The 27,177-nt window shown below is 43.4% G+C and overlaps 1 long non-coding RNA gene across 3 annotated transcripts in view; it reads left to right on the top strand.

Moving 5' to 3' along the window:
* Positions 1-27,177, top strand: part of LOC138492759 (uncharacterized) — a 450,582-nt gene that overhangs the window by 237,153 nt on the left and 186,252 nt on the right. Inside the window, exon 6 of one of the 3 annotated variants that reach the window (XR_011276261.1) lies at positions 21,324-23,040. The exons of 1 other annotated variant lie outside the window; for it this stretch is intronic. This is a non-coding gene — a long non-coding RNA (uncharacterized lncRNA). Of the gene's footprint in view, positions 1-21,323; positions 23,041-27,177 lie in introns of those variants that run through there. One more of the 3 variants, XR_011276259.1, reaches the window with a different exon arrangement.

Here is a 27,177-nt window from a genome sequence, read left to right as displayed (position 1 = left end):
TGCCGCAAAGCAACGTCTCTGCAGCTCGCCGGGAATCGCCTCGTCAGTTTCACCACTCGTTCTCGGACGGCCTTAAATGCTGCGAAGCAACGTCTCTGCCGTTCACGTTCTGACTTTGACACTTTCCTATTCCGATCTGTTTTTCTCCTTCGATCCGACGACGTTTTCCCATCAGCTGTTCCTCTCACCTCAATAAGCCCACGTCAAACCGTCGTCCTCCGCATTCCCCTCCTCACGAGATGTTTCCTAGGCAACCCAAGATAGAGATTTAAACATTAGAGGAAAGTCCATACATGTGTGCCTTCCTGGACTTCCTGATTGTATTCATGTCTATACATTCCAGCTATTTTAACCTCTGCCATATTATGTAAAGACTGACTTCGTCACAGCCCCGTCCCTCCCTACCCGTCCCTCTCTTCCCCATGCCAACTTTTTCTTTCATTTTTTCGTTTCATTTTTTCAGTTCATTTTCCCATTCCCATTTCATTTTTCACTTATTTTTTTACGCATCAATTTCTTTCAATTAGTTCCATCCAACTTATCACTTTGCACCCCATTATATCTTCCTTTCTTCCCCCTACATTCCCTCTTCTTCACCCCCTTATCCTTTCCCCTTGGTAGACTCGATTTACCTTTAAAATCTGCAAAGGGTCCGTATCGTTTTTATCCCTCGCTAAAAAACTGCCCAATCATCCTCTATGGACCTAAACAAGTGGACAAGGTTAGCGCAACCGTGAGTAGAATATGGTGTGAATCACTACGTATGCACAGACTATCTAAGCCAACAAACTCCTGTTTATTGACACACTAAATGTTATGCACTGAGTCCAGCAACAGTTTAATATATGACCACTCCATAATGTTGAGATTGTTTATATTACAACATTGTCTTGCATGCCTGCGCCACAACAGCACACCTCTGAAAGGCTTGTAATATCTCCTCCCCACAATTGCTAGTACTTGTGTCGCAAACACCCTGAAACAATGCATGTAAATGATTAATTATGACCGATTCTGCTCACCTACATTAGGCTTTTGTTGTCTTATTGCTTTATTACCTGTGATAGTTTATCTCTGAACTAGCCTACTCTCACTGTGCCCAACCCCCCCTAATTGCACTGCATATTGTATTTGCCATCTTGATACATATTGCATACTGTGTCAGTTTATCTCTGAACTAGCCTATTCGCACTGTGCCCAACCCTGCCTAATTGCACTGCATATTGTAGTTGCCATCCTGATACATATTGCATTTTGTGTCAGTTTATCTCTGAACTAGCCTACTCTCACTGTGCCCAACCCCGCCTAATTGCACTGCATATTGTATTTGCCATCTTGATACATATTGCATACTGTGTCAGTTTATCTCTGAACTAGCCTATTCGCACTGTGCCCAACCCTGCCTAATTGCACTGCATATTGTAGTTGCCATCCTGATACATATTGCATTTTGTGTCAGTTTATCTCTGAACTAGCCTACTCTCACTGTGCCCAACCCCGCCTAATTGCACTGCATATTGTATTTGCCATCTTGATACATATTGCATATTGTGTCAGTTTATCTCTGAACTAGCCTATTCGCACTGTGCCCAACCCTGCCTAATTGCACTGCATATTGTAGTTGCCATCCTGATACCATATTGCTTGAGATATCGCATTTTCTGACCAAACTACCCTCACTGCAATTGAACCCTGTTAGGACTGGCCCTACCATGTTTCACCCACCACCATCCCATCTCTGCACATTTACTTAGCCACTCCCCTTTGGTCCACCCGACCTAGATGCCACAATTGTGACAACTTAGGCACCTTCGCAGTGCCAACAATTCAGACAGTGTCGATTATGTATTTGCCAACCATCTACACTGTCCTGCTGAGGACTATCCTCAATCTAATCTGCACCCTGAATACCACGATGACACCCACCTCTCCTCTAGCAATGACTACCCCTCATCCCGCGACCCTTCACAACAACCCTGCCAGTCATTTTAGTCATTTTAATCTAGGCACCAGACCATGCAATCTCCCTCAGAGAAACCTCAAACTTCGCGCTAGGCTCTCCAAATTATTCGAACCAACAGCTAAAACCTCCTGTCTTCTCAGAACAAATACTGCTAGAACCCGGGGGGGCCCACAGCCTAATGCTAAAAACTCCTCCATTAAGTTCAAAACTACCCCAAAGCCCAGTACTAAAAATATCCTTCCCAAGGCCCTCAACACCAAGCCTCCATTTCCGCTTAACACTCAGCTCAATCAGGACATCAACACCCCTCTCAATCGTCCAAACTACACCCAGATACCACTTAGGGCAACTACCCAGACTAGCATCAGAGGTGCCCTAATAATCGCACGCTCCAAGGTAGCCCACACCACAGAAATAGCTGATCTACTCCAGGTAGAAAAAATTGACTTCCTTGCTATTACCGAATCCTGGCTACACTCTGCAGCAGGCCCGGCAATCATGCTAGCTATTCCCGAGGACTGCACACTCCTCAGACTAGATCGAACTAAATCCCGAGGTGGAGGCCTTGCCATAATCGCTAAAACCTGCATTGCCCTGAGACTCGCCACAACACAGAATCTTGACTCTTGCGAATCCCTTACAGCTAAATTACCCATCACTGACACCCAAACTTTGACCATCCACCTCATATACAGACCCCCTGGCCCCTTAGGATCTTTCGAAGAAGACCTAACCAATATCCTATCTGATAACCTCAAAACTCTTCACAAAGCTTTCTCCTAAGAGATCTTAACCTATGGTTCAACGACCCTCTAGACCATAATGCCACGCAAATCAATGACACCCTCGCTGAACTGGGGTTTACCCAAAAAGTGACGTTTGCAACACACATTAAAGGAAGGACCCTAGATTGGATAGCTGAATACAACTGCCAGACTTCCATTACTACCATAACACCTCAGCCCTGGTCAGATCACCACATGATAACTTTCACCTTAGAGGCTACACCTCCCTTACCCCCGACCATAGCCTAGCTCCGGCCATTCTCACAAGAAATAAAAGAAACATCACAGCAGAGAAACTTACTCCTTTGATCCTCCCCACTTTGAACTCACTACCTGACCATACAGATCCTTTCAATAAAACAATGATCTCATCTTTAGACAGTATAGCACCACTAAAACTCAGAAAGAGTAAACCTAAAAAACACGTGAACTCCTGGTTTTCCCCTCATTTGAAAGCCATTAGACTAGAAACCGTAAAAGAGAACAAATTTGGAGACAAGAGCCCTCTGTCACCAACAAAAACAACCTTAGTAAACTAGCCTCTTTCTATAAAAAAGAAATTTTCCTCGCCAAACAAACCTCCTTCAACCTGCATATTACTCAAGCCAATTCAAGTACTAAAGAATTGTTCACTATCCTTAAAGAGATCGAAACGCCCATCCAAGCCCCTGACACTTGCCTGAAGGATAAAATATTGTGCACCAGCATTCAGAATGCCCTAGCTAACAAGGTAGCAACTCTCCAAGCCAAGATCGACAATAAAAAAGAAACTCTCCACCTTGCCCCTAAGGCCAACAAACCTTCTCTGTCAACGCCCCCTTGCACTCCACCCCTCCCCCCCCAACAACTCCCTTCCTGCTTCCACTTCAATAAAGTAACCATCGTAGAGGTCGAAAAAGTCATCCTCACCCTCAAACCCTCGAACTGCCAAGGTGACCCCTGCCCAGCACAAATTATAAAGGATGCTGCGCGTGATCTCTCCCCATTCATCACTAAACCATCAACGCTTCCTTTTCTACCGGCACCATAACTAATAACTTGAAACTGTCCTGGGTTCTCCCATTACTTAAAAAACAAACACTTGACCCATCCATACCAACCAACTACCGCCCCATCACCACAGTCCCTTTCCTGCTTAAAATACTAGACAAGGTTGCTAACATTCAGATCCAACAATATATGGAATGCAACCACCTTTTAGGAGTACGCCAGTCAGGCTTCAGACCCCAACACGGGACAGAAACTGAACTGATTGACCTCAAGGCACAAATTGACGCGCTGAGAGACAGTGGAAAAGCGGCACTACTGCTTCTACTTGATCTCTCAGCGGCATTTGACCTAGTGGACCACAAAATCCTGTGCAACCACCTGGATTCTGCCACCCACTTCTCACAAGAAGCGATAGGCTGGATCCAATCCTTCCTTGACAACAGGACAATGCACGTCTTCTCTCCCACAGCAGCTGCAGACCCCATACCTATTACCTGCGGTGTGCCTCAGGGCTCCTGTGTGTCCCCCACCTTGTACAACATCTTCACAAAGCCAAAGCCCCTTTTTGATGATCTAGATGGCCTGGGTATCACCTAAACTAACTACGCAGATGATACCCAGATCCTCATCCCGTTGACGATAGACTACAACAAGGATTTGGCCTTTGTGAATAGAGTGTACCTCATCATCCAGGAATGGATGGCCTCTCACGGTCTATGCCTGAATGATGACAAAACGGAACTCCTCATCCTCGGTACCCCAACTAACATTAACAAAGTGGGCCACAACTATTCTAATTTCAGAACAGATGACAATAACATCACAGTAGCCAAGGAAGTCAAAACCCTTGGATTCTACCTAGACTCCACGCTAACCTTAAAAAAACAAGTCAACTCCCTGGCCTCATCTACCGCATATACCTGTAAGCTAATCAGAGCAGCTAAACCCTTTCTCTCCTCCAATAATTGTATCACTCTAGCAAGAGCCCTTGTTTTGTCCAAACTGGATTATTGTAATGCCCTTCATTTAGGGTCTAATAAATACATTACCAACAAGATCCAGATTTTACAAAACAATGCTCTAAGATCAGCCCTCAAAATTCCCAAGAAATCCCACATCTCTCACATCAGAAGATCCAACAACTGGCTCTCCGCGAAAGATAAAATCCTTCTCAAAACAGCTTCTCTAACCCACAAATGTCTCCACAATGCAGCCCCACAATATCTCATAGCCAGATTCACGAGACAATCTTCCAACCGCCCCACAAGATCCACCAATGCCAACCTCCTAACGGTGCCCAGATTTAAACGCACCAAGACAGGTGGAAGCAGTTTCCCGGTAAAAGCTGCCCGACATTGGAACTCCCTCCCACCGCCCCTGAGAGAAGATCTACCCTACACTCGCTTTAGGTCCAACCTCATCCACTGGATCAAGGAAAATTACCTTTGACCTCCCCTTCACACATAGCATGTAATTCCTGTTCCACCTGCACATATTGTGTTTATATTGTTTACTGTATATATCATGTGTTTTACAAATATTGTGTATATTGTGTAATCATGCAACTTGCATGGAATTTGACTGCCTTCTTAGTCCTACTCTGCCCTACTGTGTAAAGGCGCAATCTGAATGCTTCTTGCACTGATTTTTATCCTTACACTTATGTACCGATGCCTATCCTTTAATTTGACTCCACACTCCATAATGTTGTATTGCTCTTGTAAATTTGTATATGATCTCTTTATTGTTTAACCCTGTAACCATGGGATTTTAACTGTTTAACGTTGCAACCATGTAAGTCTAAAGTATTCTTATCCTTCGCGCCCTGATACACTTGGGTCTGGCGCGTGTTACAAATAAATAAATAAACAAACAAAACAAAATTCCTGATCCCCATGACGTTCTTCCCTTAAACCTATCAGGACTCCTCCCCTTCCTCGAACCCAGTTATGTCCAAACTTCATCCGCCTCAGCAGCCCCCCCGCCCCTGTCAGGCCCTGCACTGCCCAGCTCCTTTTCTTTTTTAGCCATACTGTTCTCTACTGAGGCCCCCTCCCCCGTTAGCTACCTTCCCCCGGATCCCGTTAGCCATTCCTTCCCCATCTTCCTCCCCTTACCCAGCTCCTAAAGGTCCTCCCCTAATTTTCCCAATCCTGCTCCTCTTAGCCCATATTCCCACCACATACCGAGGACCTCATCCTAGGCATTTCCCAGTTATCTCCCTAAGCTGACCTTTCAAACTGTTTTCTTCGTATCCCCCCCGCCCTAACCGTCCCTCTTCCCAGGTTCACTACCCCATTCTCTCCCTACCCCCAATCTTTGTTTCATCATTACTTCCCAGAGCCCTGTTTATCTCTAAATCCCTTCTTTCCTTCCCCTCCCCTTGTTGGATTCGTTGTTTCACTCCTTCTCTTTCGATACACTCCCCAATTTCCCCCACCCACGTTTGGGGTTGGAAGGTCTTCCACGCGCCCTAGCCCTCCCCTTATGCATAGTCTAATACTCCTGGGTGCCGCTCATTCTAAGCTGATGGCTGTGCAGTCCCCTTGTGGAATCCGCCAGTACTTTCTGTAGGGAACGACCAGTGACTCAGCCATGACTCTCTGCAGGCAGCCGGCGGCAGAGAGTTCCCCCTCAGGCACCCGGTGGCTAGTACTATACGCCCCCGCTAGGCCCCATTCCATGGTCATGCATCCCCATTCATTCCTCTCACGTAACAACAAACTGGGCCTCTGGACTCGGACAGCGGCGTGATGATTTTGCTGGGGATCCCCGTCCCCGACCGACACCCTTGCGTGATGGCGTTCCTTGGAAATTGCAGCTCGATTATGTCTGGGCTCCCTGGCAGGAGGGCCTATTGACAAGACAGTGATGTATTGGAATGAGGTCTTCCCTTGACCTTCCTCCTCCTCCTTTCCTTTTATCTCTCCTGATGAGGTCGCTAGAGAAGTCCGATCTATGAAAGCCTCATCAAAACAGGTCCATCCCTGCTCCTCTAAAACCATCAAGGACCACATTGATACCCTCGCTCTGGCCCTGGCCGATTTCTGCAACCTCTCCTTTGCCTCTGGATCTTTCCCCTCCCCTCTGAAGCACTCCCTTGTGCATCCTCTGCTCAAGAAACCCACAGCCGATCTTTCTTGTCCGGCTAACTATCGCCCAATTTCCATTACTCCCTTTTTGGGTAAACTCCTGGAAAAGCTGGCCATCTCTCAGCTAAACCTTCATTCTAATTCTGTTGGCTCTCCATGACCACCAATCTGGCTTCAGAGCTGCCAGAAGCACAGAAACTACTCTCCTGAACATCTGTGAAGATCTCTCCAACCTTGACTCCAACATTCCCTCTGTCCTCATCCTACTTGATCTCTCCTCTGCCTTCGACACGGTCAACCATACCACCCTGCTCAACCGTCTTCGTGACAACCTGTGTATCATTGATCAGACTCTGGCCTGGCTGACCTCTTTCCTCTCTGTTCGACCCTCCCAGGTACAACTTGGGTCCTTCCTTTCATCGATCTCCCTCTCTACTTGTGGTGTTCCCCAGGGGTCTAACCTCTCATCCTGGCTTTTTAACCAATACCTGGCAACTCTCGCCTACTGAATTTCCGTTTTCTGCTCAAACTTCCAGTGCTATGCTGATGACACTCAACTCATTTTCAGGCTGCCCTCGGCCAACTCCTCTCCCTCCCTCATCTCTGATTGCCTAATTGCCTTTCAAAATTGGTGTACTGCCAACGATCTTTGTCCTTGCCTTAGGCAGAGGGGGATCCAACTTGCGCGCCCTTCTTAAACTGTACCCTTTACGTTGCATTTCACTTATTTTGACTTTGTTATGAACATTACATTTTACTTTATATTTCACTTACTTTCTATATTACATCCCCCTTACGTTTTTACCCTCTTCGCCTTTACATAATTTAGCTGGGAAGCCACTGCTTCCTTCTATCAGTGTTTACATGACCCCCTATACCCTCCCTTTTGTTCACTCTTCCTCTCAACCACTGTCCTTTCTAGCCCACTAACACACTGCGCTGGGCCTTGCCCCTTCATGGATACCCCTCTTTGCCCTTTCTTGTTACGCCAGCCGGAGCTCCCCTCCCCTGCAAAATTGCCTTAGGGAGAGGGGGATCCAGCCTGAGCGCCCTGCCTTAAACCTTGTTTACCCAGGCCAATTCTGTGTTGGCGTTGCCTGATGTGGCAAACCTGCTCGCAGCCGTATCTGTTTGTAAACCGCTGCAATTCCAACGCTCCGTTGGGCGGACCTTCCAGCAAAGTCAGCTTTACTGGTTTACTTCACTGATTTAAACAATGCAACTCTAGCCTTCCCATTACTTTTTACTATTACTTACTAATGGTTTACACATTGCTTTTGCTCTAGTTGCACTTTGCTGGTGAAAGTTCCCTATCGTTTTGCTTTATGTTTCACCTCTCCTGCCTGCACTTCATAGACCTCGACATGTGGGTCTCCGCTCCATGCTGAGTCCAGAAATGTTGTGAGTGTTAATGCCAAGTAACCAGGGATCCTCATTGGTGGTATTTTTCCCCTTCCCAATCCCGTGAATGACTGTTGAAAGGGTGTGTGAACAAACGTTTGTACCCTTGCTGATAACAAATTATTTTAAATTTTGAGGCAGTCTAGTGACTGTTAGGGACGGTAAACATTAATTCAAACTGTCCCAGAGCATTAGAAAAGTTGGTCTCCCAGGTGTGAGATCCAAAGATTTAATCAACAGATCACAACCACTCACTATGTATGTATAGTAAAATATTGAAACACATTAATTTATTTGTTATTCATGTAAAGCAAGTAGTGCAGTGATTGAAGCATAATCAGAATGTGCAAAGGTAATACATAAATGAGACATAATCAGAACGTACATTATACAAAAAATTACTAATTTACAGTGCAGAGAAATAACAAAGCAACTGGCAATTGTGTAAAAGGAAAAGGAAAACAGCCTTATACACAGCGCAACAGTAACACAACAAAAAAGGGGTATCAATTGTTAAATCATTGACATAAATAATTCGGTTGCTAAAATGATTACAGAAAATGCTGTACAAAGTTAAGTAGAGGAGGTGCCTGTGCACTTGTGCCCAAAGGGCGTGCTGTCTTTAGACACTCAAGTGGGGATTCATAGTCCAAAACTCCACTTGTACTGGTTAGTTAAACGAGTGTCACAGGGACCCCAAATGGGAATTTAACCAGTATATATTCTGTGAAAAACAACTTTTAGTTGAACATTGAATGTTCTAGGGTCATGGAAAATATTTTTTGCCTTAGTTGAACATTGAATGTTCTAGGGTCATGGAAAATATTTTTTGCAAACGTGGCAGAGACTATTTTGATAAAGTCTGTGGTACCGGGAACAGGGTAAGTCATGTGTTCCCAGTTAACTTCACGTTTCGGCGGTGTGGCAGTAAAGCTGCATCCGCCTTCATCAGTGCTCCATGTGGACGACCCTGCCGGTGCTGTGGTATCCCAAGTACTCGGATCTAGGTCACAGGGGGACTAGATGCTGGACCAAATGGACAAAACGGTAGGGCCCGAGGTAGGAGGAGAGCTCGTGTGGTTGTGGGATGCTCTCAAAATTCTGTAGGTTGAATAGACGTGGCCTGTAGTGTCCTGGGGTGGCTTGCTCCTGAATCTTTGACCTGGTGGGTGTACGGTGCACTCCCTGTGTGGGTCCTGAATGGGTCCGGCGCCGGGCAGCCTGGCGTGATTGCTGCGGGCTGCCTTGTATGCGAAAGAGTACTCCCGGTGGACAGCGTTCGTCTCGGGATCACGACGGCAAATGAGCTCAGAGCAGTATGTGTATCCCGTCGTCCCGGGATACCGCGCATGCGTGGTTGTTGAAAGGGTACATGAGAGTACCAGCCTGAACTTCAGAGAGCTGGAGTTTGCTTTGGGAATACTATCTGTTATCAATCAATCAATAAGTTTATTCGGAAACAAATTGTCCATAAACAGCAAATACAGAGATAAAAATACATGAAACAATACAAAATTCAATTCTACATTTAAAAAAACCATGATACAACCATAAAAACATTACATTAAAAAGTGCATGTGTGTTTAGTATCCACCAAAAAGGTCCAGATTGCGCATTAAATTGTCAATGTTCGGTCAAATTTTGAGAGATGAATTTAGTTCTCCGATGCCAGGCCTTTCTCAGATAGTCCACCAAACCCCAAGCCACTGGCTGCGTGGCAGCTGAGAGCAGATAACATAAAGCGGCCTAGCCTGGGACATGCAAACCGACCTAAGTAATGGCAAGAGTGTTTTCCGTCTTAGGTCTGTATAATATGGACAAAACAGCACAAAATGTAGAAGGTCCTCCACCGGCCACTGACAACAAGGGCAAGCTGTGGGTTGTACATTGTGAGACCAACTTTCTGTTCGGGCCCCCAACCAAAGGCAGTCTACTCGGGCTCGTGTCAGGGCCCAACGGTCTGAGGGTTTATCACTGTGAAGCAAATAAGGCTGAGTGGCATCTGCAGTTATTAGAACTATGTGCCTTCTGTTTGCAGGAATGCCTAAGGCAGAGGACTCCCTTTTTAGCATAAGAATATATTTAAACATTTGCTCTGTTTTAAAAGTACCTTCTGTTGAAATCCCCTCTTCAGAGCACTGCAGCAATCGTGGTCTGACATTACTGTAGTAATATATATATATAGCGCTTTATAATATTTATAGCGCTTAAGAGTATATAGCGCTTCAATAAATTTGATGGCATTTTGGAGCCAGCAATAATGTGCAACACACATATAGCCATTTTTATGTTGCCAGTATAACATGTGAATATGTGGCTGGTGGCATGCAAGGTATAGAATTCATAATGCAACAAAAGTCCAATGTGGAACTGCAGAGAGTAAAAGTACATCAATTTTTTTCATTGAACATTATTTATATAACTGACTGACTTAATTAACAATTACTAATCACTAATGCTAACTCCTTAACATTATAATGTAGTCCCATGTACAAAATGAGGTGAAAAAACATATTTTGAAATTCGTTTTTCAAATGTGCACTGGCATTTTTTTTCTCTCTTTCTGTGTTTGCAGAAAGCAGAAAGTATGCGCGAAAGGAAATAATTGAAACAGTTGCTCAGTGAGCAAAGATCCCATTGTGTAAAAGTGAAGGTTCATGCTGCCTTTTAACCTGATTGGAGGAAAGTGTCTGCAGATATGTCACGTAGGCAAAGTGGGTAGGTGCAGAGCTCTGCTAAGGGGTAAACTGACAGAGAGAAGTTAGTTTGTGTTGGCTGGGCTCTGGAGATAGATGTTCTTGGTGTCACTGGCTTGGAAGTTTCGCCGTGCATCCCAGTCACCAAGATTACAGGGACAGTTAATGCTGACTGGGCCTATTCTTCTGAGGCTAGCGAAGGAAGGTCGTGTGTGGGAGCTTCAAACAAATACTTTGGTAAGCAGACAAAGTTTAAGAGAGGTCACTGTGTGCTGTGGGATGAATTACCGATCTAAAAAAAATGTCATGTAGGCAGAGTAGCAAAGGAAACCAACTGCATTTTAATTTGTCATGTTTATAATGTTAAAAAACAATTCATATTTTTTAAAAAAGCTTGTTTGCTCTGTTTCTGTATTTTTCTTTCTCTACTTCTTTTGTTAGAGATAATAGTGGAATGTATATGGTAAGATTTGAATTGTGAATTGTATTTGTCTACAATATAATCAGTATATAAAAACGAATTGTGTAGAGTTTTTTTATTGTATTTGTGACAGGGGAGATTTCACCTATTTGGTAATACATTTGTCAATTTGCCCATGCAGATAGAATAATAACTCAGAATAAGCAGTGATAAACAGGTGTGTGCGTGTGTGCCCTCCTTGCATGTTGTTGGAGGGTATCAGATTGCTGGAGGTCCATGAGCCAGCAATGCCTATGGGCACCTAGATCGCTGGTGTAGATAAGCCAGTGATACCAGCCACAGGCTGTAGGTGGCACTCTATATAAAAGTGTTGGGTCCCCTTGTGTGTATAGGTCCAAGGCCCTCTATAAATCACTAGGAAGTATTTTAATAGTAAGGAAGGTTTTGTTTATGATGGGGTTATAATGTAGAGAAGGAAACTATGCTCACCACTAAATAACCTATTACCGCAGAATACCACCAATAGTACATATTACTAGATTCTCCAATATAATATAACAAGATATGGTCACTAGAATGATATGAGGCCAAACCCAATCTAAATGCAAGGATAAGTTATCACCAAACTACCGCTCATCTTTTGGCGGTAACAAAATACTGCTAACCCCCAAATTTACACAAAATATCCTACATATATGGTGCGTTGGCCGGGAAAGTGGCTGTAGAGTACCTACTGGGCGTGGCAAGTGTGTCTCACACTACCATACATGCATTAGAGGGAACCCATTTTATAAGAGCAGTGTGACACTGGAAGTGAATTTCAGAATGTCTCAAATGGAGGCCACATTCCCAAAGCTAGTGCAATATCTGGAGGCAAAGCTATATGCACATGGGACATGGTCATCAAATAATGCCACAGAATGGCATGACCGCATATATGGTGGAGTACAGAAAGAACCATTAGACAGCATTTTTCCAGAAGGCAGCATAATTCAGGTCTGCCTTTTGAGACTACTAAAGGCAGTTGATAAACATGCAGAGAAAGATTGTCTGATACGGCTATGTGCCAAGACATGGTTTATCCTAAATAGATCCCTGCGAATGCAAGAAAATGATACCAAGCTGATTAGCAGGTTAAAAGCTGATCTGGATGGAGCAAGTGAAAAAGAGGAAATGTTAAGAGCAGAATTGGAGGTATGTCAAAAAGACATGCAATCAAAATATAGAGATCTTGACACCCAATTGTCTCAAAGCAAGAAGCAGTTTGAGGATAGTGAACAAGAATTGAAACACTTGAAAGCGTTGGTAGATCATATTAGACAAGACAAAGATGAAGTTGTTTTGGAAATGCAGGTTTTGCAAAAAGAACATTTTGAGAAAGAAATTGATCTCCAAAATGCTGAACAGGAAATGGTTAAAATGTTTCAAGAAAGAGACAAGAGAAACAAAGAATTCAGTGAATGCCAAATGCAAATGGGCGATATGCAAGAGGTGATTAATAAGATGAGTGATGAAAACAATTATTTGCGTAAGGAGGCAGACAGGCTCCTTAAAAAGCGTAAGGATTTGGAACAGCAAATGTGCATTTCTAGGGCCCAGGATAAACGGCAGGGCACCACATTCAATGGAGTTGAGGTGAATTCTATTTCTACACAGAGAACTAGTGCACCAGTGACTGGGCCGGTGACTGAACTTGGTTGCAGCACCCTTGGGGGATTTGATACACCCATTGGGGGCCGCCACCAATCCCATACACCTGAAACCAGGGTTGAGTCACAAAGTAGTGCAATTCCATGCATAACAACGAGTAGCCCCATAAAAATAATGAAATCAATCAAGGCTCTGATCAAACCATTTAAAAAAGGAGGGGAGTGCTGCATAGAGACCACTTAGAAGCGGTGCATGATATATTTAAAGCCCTCCAGATACCTAAGAAACAATACAGGCAATATTTTCACTTAACTCTGGATGCTCCCACAGCCAGTATCATTAGATGGCTAAATGAACAGCAGAATAAGACATGGGCAGAGTTTGAAAAAGAGATTAGACGTCACTTTTCTCCTTTCCAGTCATTACAGGAGGCGAAGAAAGTTGCTTACACAATTACAGCTGGGCCTAATACATCCCCTCGCCAGTTCTTGCAAGACTTGAAAAGAGCTTTTTCTCGTTTTGATGTATCTTTTGATCCCAATTCCAATGAGTTTAAAACTGCCTACTTCTATGGGCTACAGAAAGACATCATATCACAGTTGGTCCGTGAATTTGACCGTGACAAGTCCCTTGAATGGATTGTACACCAAAGTACAAAACTATATGAAGTACTCTATTGTGTGGGTAGAGAAAATGATAAAATGAAGGACACTAGACCAAAATCTAACGAACCCTCAGCAACAGTGATGGAGATCAGGTCAGCCAAAATGTCCCTTGAGTCTGCTCAAAGTCCAGGTAAAAATAATGCGATACCTGAACAAAGGGGTAATCAACAGAGATTGTCACTTCCTGCACCGATGTTTCAATCACATGATCCTAGTAATAGGGAGAACTGCATCAGCCCTAGGTACTTAGGAGACAGGCCCCGAGCAGGATATCGGCCTGACAAGTCAGGTATGAACAATAATCAGAGGCAAAGTCAGGATCAAAGAAATAATGGTCCCTACCAGACATTGGGGACACAGAGCAGATTTGACCCTAACACCATGATATATGGTAATCAGGATAGACCCTGATATGTGGATCGATTTACTGAAAATGGGAATCAGCATAGGGGACAGTACCCACAAAATCAGAGACAGGACATGAGGCAGAATATGAATTATGCTCCACGTCAATACAATGAATCACCACCACCAGGGGACTACAACCCAAGGATGGGTGCACCTTGCCCCCCTCCACACACGAATCAAGAGTTCAGGAACAATCCCAATAGAAATCATTCCCCTGAGAGGTATCAGAATAGATTCAATCATGGGGAAAACAACCAATATCGACCTAGGCCACAGAGAGAAGATTCTAGGGAGATGGAAAGATTCCAGTGTCTCGAGGCCCAAGTAAAAATGTTGGCTGAGCAAATAGGAAAGTTCTGTACAGCACAAAAACAGTAATCAAAGGAGGGGGCAGAAGGCAATGACCGGGTGGTTTCCGATAAGTGGCTAAGTATTAATGATACCTGCAATGCTAAGAAAACAGATTGCCCTGACTTGATTTTGCATAATGACTCTGAGATGCCTAATGATTTAAAAATGAAAATACCGGCAAATTAACATGTCACAGAAAGTGCAAATACATCTAAAAAAGAAGTTTGGTTTAACCTGGAGCTAAATCAAACAGTAGAAATTTTCACAAATGAAAAAGAAAAACATGAACCTCCAAAAGAACAAAGAGACAGGTTTACGAAAGACAACTCCTGCATGGGTGATACAATTGAACAGGGAATAAGTGGGGTTGCTAGAACACTTTCCCTGGACAATCAAAACACTAACCAAATACAGGCAGAAAGAATACATATTCAGAAGGAGGGTACAGACCAATCACCTGAAGAGTTCTTTGAGCCACAGATTTTTGAAGAAGTTAAAAAAGACTGGTACCATACTAAATAACCACAAATGCACAGAATTAGAAAATGGCAAATTACCAAGTGATGTTTTTACACATGTTCAGTTGGAGGATTGTAGTGTGAACTCTGATGATCCCCAGATGAAAGGGCGAACAGTGGCCACACTCCAAAAGACCTCTGAATATGGGGAAATGAATAAAGTCTCTCACACAGAAATGGACAGAAAGGAAGGAAAAATGTCTTTCCATTTACCAATGTGCTTAGCCAAAAGTGAAAAAGGCCTGAGAAAGGTGAGTCCTGAAATCAGTAAGAATTCACACTTTTTATGTGTGTTAGAGAAGTTGAAGACAGGTATTATGCTCCCATCACTGTGAAAGAGACATGCAATACATTTGCAATGATTGACACTGGCGCACAGGCCACAATTATGTGCAAAGAATTGGTAAAAAGTATCAATGAAGGGAGATCTCCACAGAATCAGATCACAGTGAGGTAAAATGAAGGTCCAGTGCATAATTTTAACGATGAGGAGGTACCTATTATAGGTGTTACCGAAGTTGACATAAAGATAGGAAAACACAGAATGAAACAGGAAGTATTGATCACATCTATTTGTGAAATTCCATTTTTGATGGGGACAGATTGCCTAAGAAGATTGTCTCCTCTCATTGATGGGGTGAATGGAGTACTGTGGTCCTTAACAAAAAAAAACATTGAGACCTAAGAAAATAAAATCACAAAACAGCAGTATAAATGAATGCCACGTCGTTGCCAAAACGAATGATGCAGAGGAGGTATACCTCCAGAATAGCTGTGTACCTAGCGTTACTGTCATCTTGATGTGTCAAGATAAAGTGCAAAGTGAAAAGGAAAAACAATATGTGCAGATTTATTTAGATCCTAGGAAAAGATGGCAAACTGAAATAGATTAACACACATTGTGCTTCTATTTAAAAGAGAAGAAATGCAAACAGAATATTACTCCTAAAACAGACACAGAAAAACACATTACCACTCTTGCTGAAATACACATGGAAAATGAGCAACCATGGGTTCACATTGGTATAAATGACCATTCTAAAGTGATAAAAGCTACCTTAGCGCTTGAACGGGAAAGGAGCTTTATTAATGAGAAATTACTGCAGAAAATAATGGAGAGGGAGGAGTTCCCAAAATTTAGAATTAAAAACCAATATGTCTCTGGTTTGAACAATCCAGATTTTGAAAACAGAATTGCAGGGAGATGCATGCTAAAGATTAACATTGGACAGAAAACCATTTAGCACAATGTGTGGATAGCGAGTGGAACACAAAATGATTTTTACATGGGCAATGATATCATGCACAGAATGTGTATTGTGTTAGATTTCCTTAATCAAAAAATATGGTCCCGGCTAGGTGGGCCTGCACCTGAATTTGAAGACAGGAGAAAGGCTTATCATTGCGCACAGCTGGTCCCATATGCAGTTGAATTACAGGTGAGGAAGGATACTATGATTCCTGCATTCACCAAGCAAATTGCAATAACGCTAAAGTGCATGAATGGACAGCATATGAAAGATTCTGATGCATTTGTATGTTTAAATGAGTCCATGAAGCAACAAGGCCTGGATTATGAATATACCCCATTGATAGATGTTGGAGAAGGATCTGTCAAAATTATGGTGAATAATAAAGGGTATCAGGATATTCATTTAGAGGAAAATTCATCCTTAGGTATGGCCATACAAAAATCACATTATACTGCAGATTTCAATAACATGGTAATTGGAAATATCCCTGAGAGATATGTGGATGCACAGGGTGTGTTGCCAGAATATCTGGATTCTCAGCCCAAAGGGATCTTTAAAATTCAATCTGTGTACCCTTATAATTCAAATGAGGCAGTGTGCTGTCACCAAGAGAATTGTATAGTATTTGATTTAAATGAAAATGAAACATAAAATCAGTACATTGAAGTGGAAGCTGATATACCAAAATATTTAAAAGTAGCAGCTTTACAGAGAGACACAGCCACACAATTGGAAGAAAGCACATAGATTCCTCCACTGGAGGATTTCCCAGAATTCTCAAAAATGGTAGACGAGCAGATTTTGTTAGCAGATGCATGTGATAGCAATGAGGATAAAAGTGAATTGAGTAAAATATTTATGGAATTTAAAGATGTTTTTGCTAAAGATGCATATGATTGCGGCCTAACTAATTTACATGTTGCCACATTACCGGAGGGATGTAGTAGAAATCCAGTATTTGTGCGCCAGTATAGATTACCACTGGCATGTTTAGAGTCACTGGCAGAAATAATTAAAAACTTGGAGTCTCGGGGAATTATCAGGCCCATTCATAGTACATCCAACACTCCTATTTTGGGTGTGTTAAAGCCAAATGGTCAATGGCGTCTGTGTGCAGATTTGAGAGGTGCATGGCTCAAAGGTGTTTACTACATTAGATCTCACATCTGGATATTGGTGTGTGCCATTGGCAGAGGATATTCAGAATTTGTTTTCATTTTCATTTGATAAGACCCAATACGCATGGGCTAGAACACCATTCGGTTACGTCAATAGTGGGAGTGAATTTGGCATATTTTTGAGAAAGGCTATGCCTGATGCAGCAGAAAGAGGTACTATAGTTTATGTGGATGATGTACTGATAAAAAATGAAAACTTAAAAAGCCATTTTGATGAAATTAGACATGTTCTTGGCCAATTGCAAAAGGCGGGTGCCAAAGTATCTTTACAGAAAGCACAATGGTGCAAGAAAAAGGTGAATTTTCTAGGCCATACAGAAATTGAAAGATCCTAGAAGTGTGAAAGGTTTAAAAAGTTTATTAGGAATGACGGGATACAACAGGAAATTTATTGAAAATTATGCTGAAATTACCCAACCATTAAACCATTAACTAAACTATTGAAGCGGAATACGCCCTGGAAATGGGAAAAGGAGCAATCTGAGGCAGTTGCTAAATTAAAGGAATGTCTCATAAAGGCACAATGTTTAGCATACCCCATAAAAAACAGGGATTTCTTTATAGAAATAGGTTTCACTGAACATTGTATGTCGGCAGTGTTATCTCAAAAACATGATTTGAACCACAAAACCTTTGCTTATGCAAGTAAGGCATTTTCTCAAGTTGAAATGAAATTCAGTGAATGTGTAAAGGCCCTTTTGACCACTGTGTGGGCGTTGCAGCATTTCTGCCCCATTGTGAAAGGAGAAAAGGTAATCATTGAGACAAATCATCACCCATTACAGTTTTTACAGAGTAAAAGGATTAGATCAGGCAATCTAGCACAGTTCAGAATTACTTCATGGACATTGGCATTGCAGGGCTTTCCTGTAGAAGTGAGGTATGGCCAAAATAAAAAGAGCCCAATTGTTCAAGGGTTAGCAGATTTACATGACTGTGCAGATGAATGTGTATCAGATGAAGTAGAGGTAGAATCTGTTTTGCAGGAGTTTGAACAATCACCACACAAAGCTTTTGATGAAAAGACATGCAAGGATTTGCCAACTGTATATGTTGACGGTTGTGCCTTTCACATTGAAAATGACAGTAATACACAATTGGTATCAGGAATAGGAAATGTCTGGTTGAAATGTGGAGACATTCCTAGTATAGGGATAAGAATTGGGGCTAGGAGTAGTCAGGTAGCGGAATTGGCAGCCATTTATAAAGCAATTATTACTGCAGTTGATAATAAATTTAATGAAATTGTCCTGGTGACTGCTTCTGATTATGCACGAAATAGCTTTGTGGAATATTTGCCTGGCTGGAAAGCAAGAGGCATGATTACATATAATAAAAAGCCACTCAAACATGGGAAAATGATACAGGCCATAGACAAATTAGTGTCAGAGAATGATTTAACAATATACTGGAGGAAAATTCGTGGACATTTAAAAATTCCAGGAGAAGATAAGGAGGGAAATGATAAAGCAGATCACTTAGCCAAGATTGGGGCTGTGATGGGGGAATTGCTACCCAATGAACATTTAATTGGGGAAATACAGATTGATGCAGTTACATGCTCTAATGCTCCAAAAGAGGTAGAACAACCAGTAGTGCAATGGAGTTATGATACACCAGATCAAGATCTGATTAAAGCACAAAAAGATGATCCAATATTGGGGATCTATTATAATCATTTAATGGACCCCGAACAAAATCCTTTAACTGAAGATGATTGTGCAGGAAAAGAAGAGTTGAGGGTACTATTGAAGAATAAAAAACAAATCAGACTACAGGACAAATACAGTGGGTGGTACCCCTTTCATTCAGAGGGCTAATGCTACACTGTGCACATGATGCAATAACTGCAGGACACAGAGGTTCACAAAAAACATTAGAGATACTGAAAGATTATGCTTACTGGCCACATATGTCACAAGATGTGGAATTATACACTAGGGGATGTCTAGTATGTGCCCAATTTAAACCCGCCCTCTACATAGGCAGTAACAAATACATCACCGCCAAAATACAGACACTCCAAAATAACGCCCTGAGAGCCGCCCTAAACGTCCCCAAAAAAGCCCATATATCAGACCTCAGGAGATCTACTAACTGGCTTACCACAAATGACAAAATCCTCCTCAAAACAGCATCCCTTACACACAAATGTCTTAACCACGCAGCCCCGCAATACCTTATAGACAGATTCACCAGACAAACAGCCTCTCACCCCCTAAGAAAAGCCAATTCCAACCTTTTGTTAGTACCCAGATTCAAACTCACTAAATCTAGTGGGAGCAGCTTCGCTGTTAAAGCAGCACAATATTGGAACTCCCTTCCCCCTGCCCTAAGGGAAGATCTCCCCTACCGACCATTTAGATCCAATCTGATTCAATGGCTTAAAGACCATGATGCCTAACCCCTTCTGACATCTAGGTTCTCATGTATATTCTGTATATTTGTTCTGCATTATTTATGTCATACCTGAACTCCTGTAAACTTACTGTATATATATCTGTGATTCTTTGACAATACATATCTACAGCATTGTAACCGTAGCTGTACCCCTATGTTTAATCTGTAACCTGCAATTAAGTTGAACAACCCTCTTTATACCTTGGCGCCCGAATACCCCTGGGTCTGGTGCGCAATATAAATAATAAAACAAACAAACAAACCAATGCATAGAGCTCCACTAATGAAAAGAGGCTTAACCCTTCCATGGTCAGATTTGCAAATTGACTATGTAGGGCCTGTAAAAAGGTCTAGCATGGGGAACCGTTATATTTTGAGCGTGGTTTGTTTGATGTCAAAATGGATAGAGTGTATTCCTGCACCAGATTGTAGTGCGCAAACCGCAGCTACATTACTAGTAAATCATATATTTTCAAGATTTGGATTACCACAAAGGATAGAATCAGACAGAGGAAGTCATTTTACAAGCACTTTGATGAGTAAGGTGTGGCAGATATTGGGGGTGAAAAGAAAACTGCATATTGCATACAGACTTGCCTCTTCTGGGGGTTTTGAACGTTGCAACAGGTCTGTTGTGGACATATTAAAGATGTTTGTAGCAGGGGCAGGTTCTAGCTGGGATTTACGTTTACCTCTGGTTTTGATGGCAATCAGATCAACTCCTGCCAAAGCAACAGGTATCAGCCCTCATGAGGTATTGACAGGTAGGAAAATGGTATTGCCACAACATTTACTATATAGGACACATGAGCAGACACTTGTAAGCGCCTCTACAGTTCACGAATATATGGAAGAACTGAGGAAGCATTTACAACATGCATTTGCTTTTGTGCAGCGGAATTTGGAAAGGGCTGCTGACAGTGCAAAATCATATTATGATAGAAAGACATCTGTGAAAGAGTATAATGTAGGGGATCAGGTATATAAATTCCATTTTGGAAAAGGTAAACAGAAAAATTCTAGATTTCTGGCGGCCTGGCAAGGGCCTTTTCAAATCATAGATAAGGTGTCTCCAGTGGTATACAAAATATTAAGAACAGAGGGTGAAACGGTAACAGAGCAATTTGTTCATGTTAACCAAATGAAGCCCTGTCATCCCAAACATGAAGTAAGGAGGCTTGAGCAAGTAGAAATGGCTTAAGTACCCTGAATACATGAAAGAAAAACACATGGTTCTATTCATAGTGCACAATACCAGAGAAATAAAATAAATGTGATTCTTATTGTGAAATAGATGTAAAAAAAATACCATAGGTGATAAACATTACCAAAAGAGGGCTGAGGCAGATGGTAGTATTTTAAAACAATGTTAAATGTTGTTAATATATAATGATGTTTTGTGGATATGTTGTTTTCCCTATAACATGTGCTTAGTTTCAGAGACCAAAGAAAAAGAGCGAAATGTTTTGGACTATGTATTTTATTTTTGGCAAAAAGGGTAAAATTGGTATTGTGCTATGTACTTAATCTGTCTTTTTTCTGTTTAATTTAGAACAACTAACTATGTTTTGAGGTCGGAGGTCACAGGACCGGAGGACACGGAAGATGATGGAGTGCCACGGGATGAAGCTCAAGTAATGCCTCCGGACCGAAGTATGGAGGTGAAGACAAAATAACTGCGACACCATCCTGTAGTCTGATTCCTATGGAAAAGCATCCAAGAGTGCCAGAATGAAAGAATTCACAGAATGAACCAGATGATGAGAAATTGATGGTCGGGACGTCTCAGAGGTGGACATCATTAATGGAACAATGGTGAACTGAACCTGCAGCGCTGTGGGTGAATTATTTTCAATGCATCCTGGAAGTATGGGCGATGGAGTTCCACAACTTTATTGTTTTATTTAATTATTTTAGTTGGTTATGTTAATTCTTTGTTTTAATTATTTGTTTTATTTTATTATTTTGTTATTGGACTTAAAATATTTGTTTCACAATTGAACAAGAACATTTAAAACTATGGACACTTCAGTTGGAAAGAAAAGTGTATAATATTTTATAAGGACTAATGGACTCATTTGAGATGAATTTTGCTTTTATGGTGATTAAGCAGTGATTTATTATGAAAAATGTAAATGTTCATTTTATTGAGTTGCAATGATGGAAAGAAAAAGAGGAGCACAAGTTTGGTTTCCTCCAATTGTGGATTTGAGTATTGCCAAATTGTCGGAAAAAGGAGGGGTATGTAGTAATATATATAGCGCTTTATAATATTTATAGGGCTTTAGAGTATATAGCGCTTCAATAAATTTGATGGCATTTTGGAGCCAGCAATAATGTGCAACACACATATAGCCATTTTTATGTTGCCAGTATAACATGTGAATATGTGGCTGGTGGCATGCAAGGTATAGAATTCATAATGCAACAAAAGTCCAATGTGGAACTGCAGAGAGTAAAAGTACATCAATTTTTTTTTCTTCTCTTGAATACCTCATGCACAGAAGACTACATCATTGAACATTATTTATATAACTGACTGACTTAATTAACAATTACTAATCACTAATGCTAACTCCTTAACATTATAATGTAGTCCCATGTACAAAATGAGGTGAAAATACATATTTTGAAATTCGTTTTTTAAATTGTGCACTGGCATTTATTTTCTCTTTCTGTGTTTGCAGAAAGCAGAAAGTATGCGCGAAAGGAAACAATTGAAACAGTTGCTCAGTGAGCAAAGATCCCATTGTGTAAAAGTGAAGGTTCATGCTGCCTTTTAACCTGATTGGAGGAAAGTGTCTGCAGATATATCACGTAGGCAAAGTGGGTAGGTGCAGAGCTCTGCTAAGGGGTAAACTGACAGAGAGAAGTTAGTTTGTGTTGGCTGGGCTCTGGAGATAGATGTTCTTGGTGTCCCTAGCACTGGCTTGGAAGTTTCGCCGTGCATCCCAGACACCAAGATTACAGGGACAGTTCATGCTGACTGGGCCTATTCTTCTGAGGCGAGCGAAGGAAGGTTGTGTGTGGGAGCTTCAAACAAATACTTTGGTAAGCAGACACAGTTTAAGTGAGGTCACTGTGTGCTGTGGGATGAATGACCGATCTAAAAAAAAATGTCATGTAGGCAGAGTAGCAAGGGAACCCTCTGCATTTTAATTCGTCATGTTTATAATGTTAAAAAAACAATTCATATTTTTAAAAAAAGCTTGTTTGCTCTGTTTCTGTATTTTTTCTTTCTCTTCTTTTGTTACAGATACTAGTGGAATGTATATGGTAAGATTTGAATTGTGAATTGTATTTGTCTGCAATATAATCAGTATATAAAAACGAATTGTGTAGAGTTTTTTTTATTGCATTTGGGATTGTATTTGTGACAGGGGAGATTTCTCCTATTTGGTAATACATTTGTCAATTTGCCTATGCAGATAGAATAATAACTCAGAATAAGCAGTGATAAACAGGTGTGTGCGTGTGTGCCCTCCTTGCATGTTGTTGGAGGGTATCTAATATAATATAGATTGCTGGAGGTCCATGAGCCAGCAATGCCTATGGGCACCTAGATCGCTGGTGTAGATAAGCCAGTGATACCAGCCACAGGCTGTAGGTGGCACTCTATATAAAAGTGTTGGGTCCCCTTGTGTGTATAGGTCCAAGCCCCTCTATAGATCACTAAGAAGTATTTTAATAGTAAGGTTTTGTTTATGATGGGGTTATAATGTAGGGAAGGAAACTATGCTCACCACTAAATAACCTATTACCGCAGAATACCACCAATAGTACATATTACTAGATTCTCCAATATAATATAACAAGATATGGTCACTAGAATGATATGAGGCCAAACCCAATATAAATGCAAGGATAAGTTATCACCAAACTACAGCTCATCTTTTGGCGGTAAGAAAATACAGCTAAACCCCAAATTTACACAAAATATCCTACATTACTCAGTGGTAGTAGTAAGGACCTTCCCTCTTACCGGGCAGGATTTTGCTGGTTTAAGAAGCGCTCCTATTGGGAACTGGGGTGCATAGTTCACCCTAAAATTTGCCGCTCAACCACCACTCCATACTTCCATTGTATGTAAGTGTTTCTATCCTGTACCCCTGCTGTGTTCCCTACACTACCCCCCTCGGTGCTTTTGCCCTCTACCAGTCTTAAGCCGCTAGCTTTTGAGCTCCTGTTCCTATCCCCTCTTCCTGGGCACTCCTAGAATACTGGGGCCATCATTTGGCCTGGATTGAAACCATGTTGCTCTGTGTGCTCTTGCTTGCAAGGTGAGAGCATTGCCACAGCTGTACTCTGCTTCCGAGACCCATGAAGAACTTCATTTCTGACCCTATTGCGTCATCATTACCTACAATTGAGACGGCGCGGAAGGGCAGCCCCCCGGAAGCCACCCATTAGCAGCTTTTGGGCTAGATGATGGCCTAAGAGATGTGAGGAGGGAGGCTATTGATCCGACCCCTCCCTCTTCACTCTGCCCAAGCGCATCAGGCTGGGATCTCTTAGAGCGAACTCTATCCAGCCATAACATCAAACTGTGGCCTGCCTGTTCCTCAGCAGTCTGCTGCGTGTTACTGGCTTAAGAGCAGCTGTGAATGCACTATGGTCCTACTCACATTGTGTGAATCCGTAAGCCTTGCACCACTTCCTCAATATCAGTTCCCAGGCTAGAGTTCTGGTGAGAACCAGCACTGGCACCACTCACTAACCCACCCAGCTACCCGTGCAAGTCATAAAATGCCGAGGGCAGAGGTGGGGGGTCACAAATGCAAGTATGCACCTGGTTAGTGAAACTATCTCACAAGTGGATGTGTGCCCAGCGAGAGGCCACATGGGGTGACCCCGCGTCCCAGCGTGCCCCTGTCTCTTCCTATTGTACTATTGTGTTCCCGAGCCCGCCCACCCTGTGCCCATTCTCAGAACACCTGTAAAGGCGGCACCCCCACATTCCCCGCCAGCCAACGGATGCGCGCATCCTTCACGCAGAGTACCATGGCTGTGGGGCCAATGGAAACACTGCAGCGTTATACAAGATGCCAGCCCCCTCCCAGCATCCTGCCCCAACCCCTACGGCCGAGACAGCACTGGCTACGGTCCCTCTGAGCCCGTATCTGTGTTAGTAGTGCGGCAGCCCAAGGCCCGAAGTCCATACCAGATGCAACGCGCGCACAACCCGCTGAGCTATCCTCCATTGCTGCGGGCGGGTGCCATCTTCATCCATTCAATCAAGTGCAATAACACAGCATCTCAAATCAGACCCTACCCCCCCCCACCCCTCATTACTGTGTGTCCACTCCCGGCTACCCTGACCCTGTCACCCTTGCAGCTCGCAGGGCAGTCCATGGGTTTCTGAGGGTGCATTGGCTCCCTCACAATAGTAGTGTGAGCAGGCATCGTGTGGCCTTCTTCCTACTCGCCTCCAGGACAGAAACCAAGCAACCAACTTGGCTGCCTATGACTGTAAGAAAGCCCCGGCATCTTAAATGAATGGGATTAACACGGACCCCCCCCAAACCCCGTCGAGCATTCTTGAGATGGCAATCTCTGTTCCCATTATTTAACTGGCAGGGTTACAGGGCAAACATGGCAATGGGTACCCACCTTGCAGCCTGCCTCTGTGAGCCTGCACTTTACCCCTAGGTACATTTCCGCTCCAGCATCCATCCCCCCCAAGAGAACTCCCATTCTGTACCGCCCGTGGCGTGCATACTCACCAGCATGCACACTCACCAGCATGCACACTCACCAGCATGCACACTCAGCAGCATGCACACTCACCAGCATGCACACTCAGCAGCATGCGCACCAGCCCTGGAATCCGGAACTTTGGCACCGTTTCATAAGTACCCCATGGCGCGTGTTGCATCAAAGGAACAATTGCCCCCAAAATGCTAAAGCATCATTGCCAATGTGCTGCCCTTAGAAACACTACCCCGCCTTTACCCATCGATCTTCTACTTACTCATATCACTCAGACCCCCCTGAACGCCCGCCTATTGCCCCCCATGTGGATCGTGTGCCATGAAGCGCACCCCTTCCTCCCAGTCCGCTGGGGCGGGGTGCTGGGCAGGCAAAGTCAGGAGGTGGCCTGGCCTTCATCTGCCCTTTCCTGCCTTCATAAATATGCTGCCGTCTCTCAAGAGCTTAGAAGCAGCTGCCAGGCGGCATGTGAGCAAAGGCGATAGCTCCGTGGATTGCGTGCCTGCTACCGGCTTTTATGGGTTTCATGACACGTTCGCCTTCCTGACCAACCTCGTGCACTCCATGTATGTTAAATGTTAAAGGTATTTGTACCGCGCACCATCACCAACGGAATTGGTCCCCAGGCGCTCTGGCGGATCTGTAAACGATAAGGGGGATGGGTTAGTAAGGTGAAGAGGGAGTAGGATAGTGAGAGGAGTGGTGTTCTGTTGGCAGCTTCAGCTCGGTATACACCAGATACTGAGCTTTGGTGCAGGTATTGGATCGGTGTCAGTCCGCGTGTGCTGTTGTGCAGTTGCAGTGTTGTGAAGTGCGTGCGGCTTGTGGTGCGAGAGATGGTTGTGTGAGTTTGTGAGTGGGATAAGTATGCAGAGTTTGAGCTTATATTGGTTAGTGGGTTACCTGACCTTTAGCATGCTAACATTCACAGTGTTCTCTAAGTGTGGCACTTGTTGGCCTTCACAGTCCTATCTAGAAGCGGCGCAGGCTGGTGTTCCCATTCTATCCAAGCGTGGACATGCTCACACGTCCCCCCTCCCCTGCCTCTTCAAGCCAGCTCATGTAGTTTGAGCACGCACGGCACGACCCCCATCCTGCTGGAAACCGAACCCCTCCTTCACTGGAACTCAAGGACACCGGAACCCTCCCAGACTGGACTGTGGCCTGCCTGCACCCCAACCCCCGACCAGCAGCAGGATCAGGGTGCGCATGGGGTGCGGGGGGCGCCGGCACTAAGGCTGGCTGGCCCCCGCCCAGAAAATTGCGCAGAGCCCTCCAAGCTCTGAGCTGTAATGCAATACAAACATGTGTAAAATGGGGGCGCCCCTCTGCCCTGCCAGGCAGCCACGGATATTTATTTATTTACTGAACAAGCGTGTAGCCAACGCTGCTGCACTGCGCATTTCAGATGGCAGAATACGCAATGCTTTCTCTCTGGGAGGGAGGGAGGGCGGCCCCCACCCTAAAGAAGCAGCTGCCACTGGTTGTCCCTGTGATATCCTCTGTTCACATCTTCCCAGCAACTTGTTAGGAATCACTCTTCACAGCAGATCTGTTCTCCGGGTAGCTTCTTATGACATCACACGCCTCTGCTGGCAGTGCCTTGTGACATCACTCATCACATCACACACCCCAGCCCCCTCCAGCCCCTTGTGACACCACTCATCACATCACACGCCTCTGCTGGCAGTCCCTTG

This window comes from Ambystoma mexicanum, chromosome 10 (genome assembly GCF_040938575.1).
Source record: "Ambystoma mexicanum isolate Mex_15411 chromosome 10, UKY_AmexF1_1, whole genome shotgun sequence".
NCBI lineage: Eukaryota > Metazoa > Chordata > Amphibia > Caudata > Ambystomatidae > Ambystoma > Ambystoma mexicanum.
This window is presented reverse-complemented; position numbering and strand designations above follow the sequence as displayed.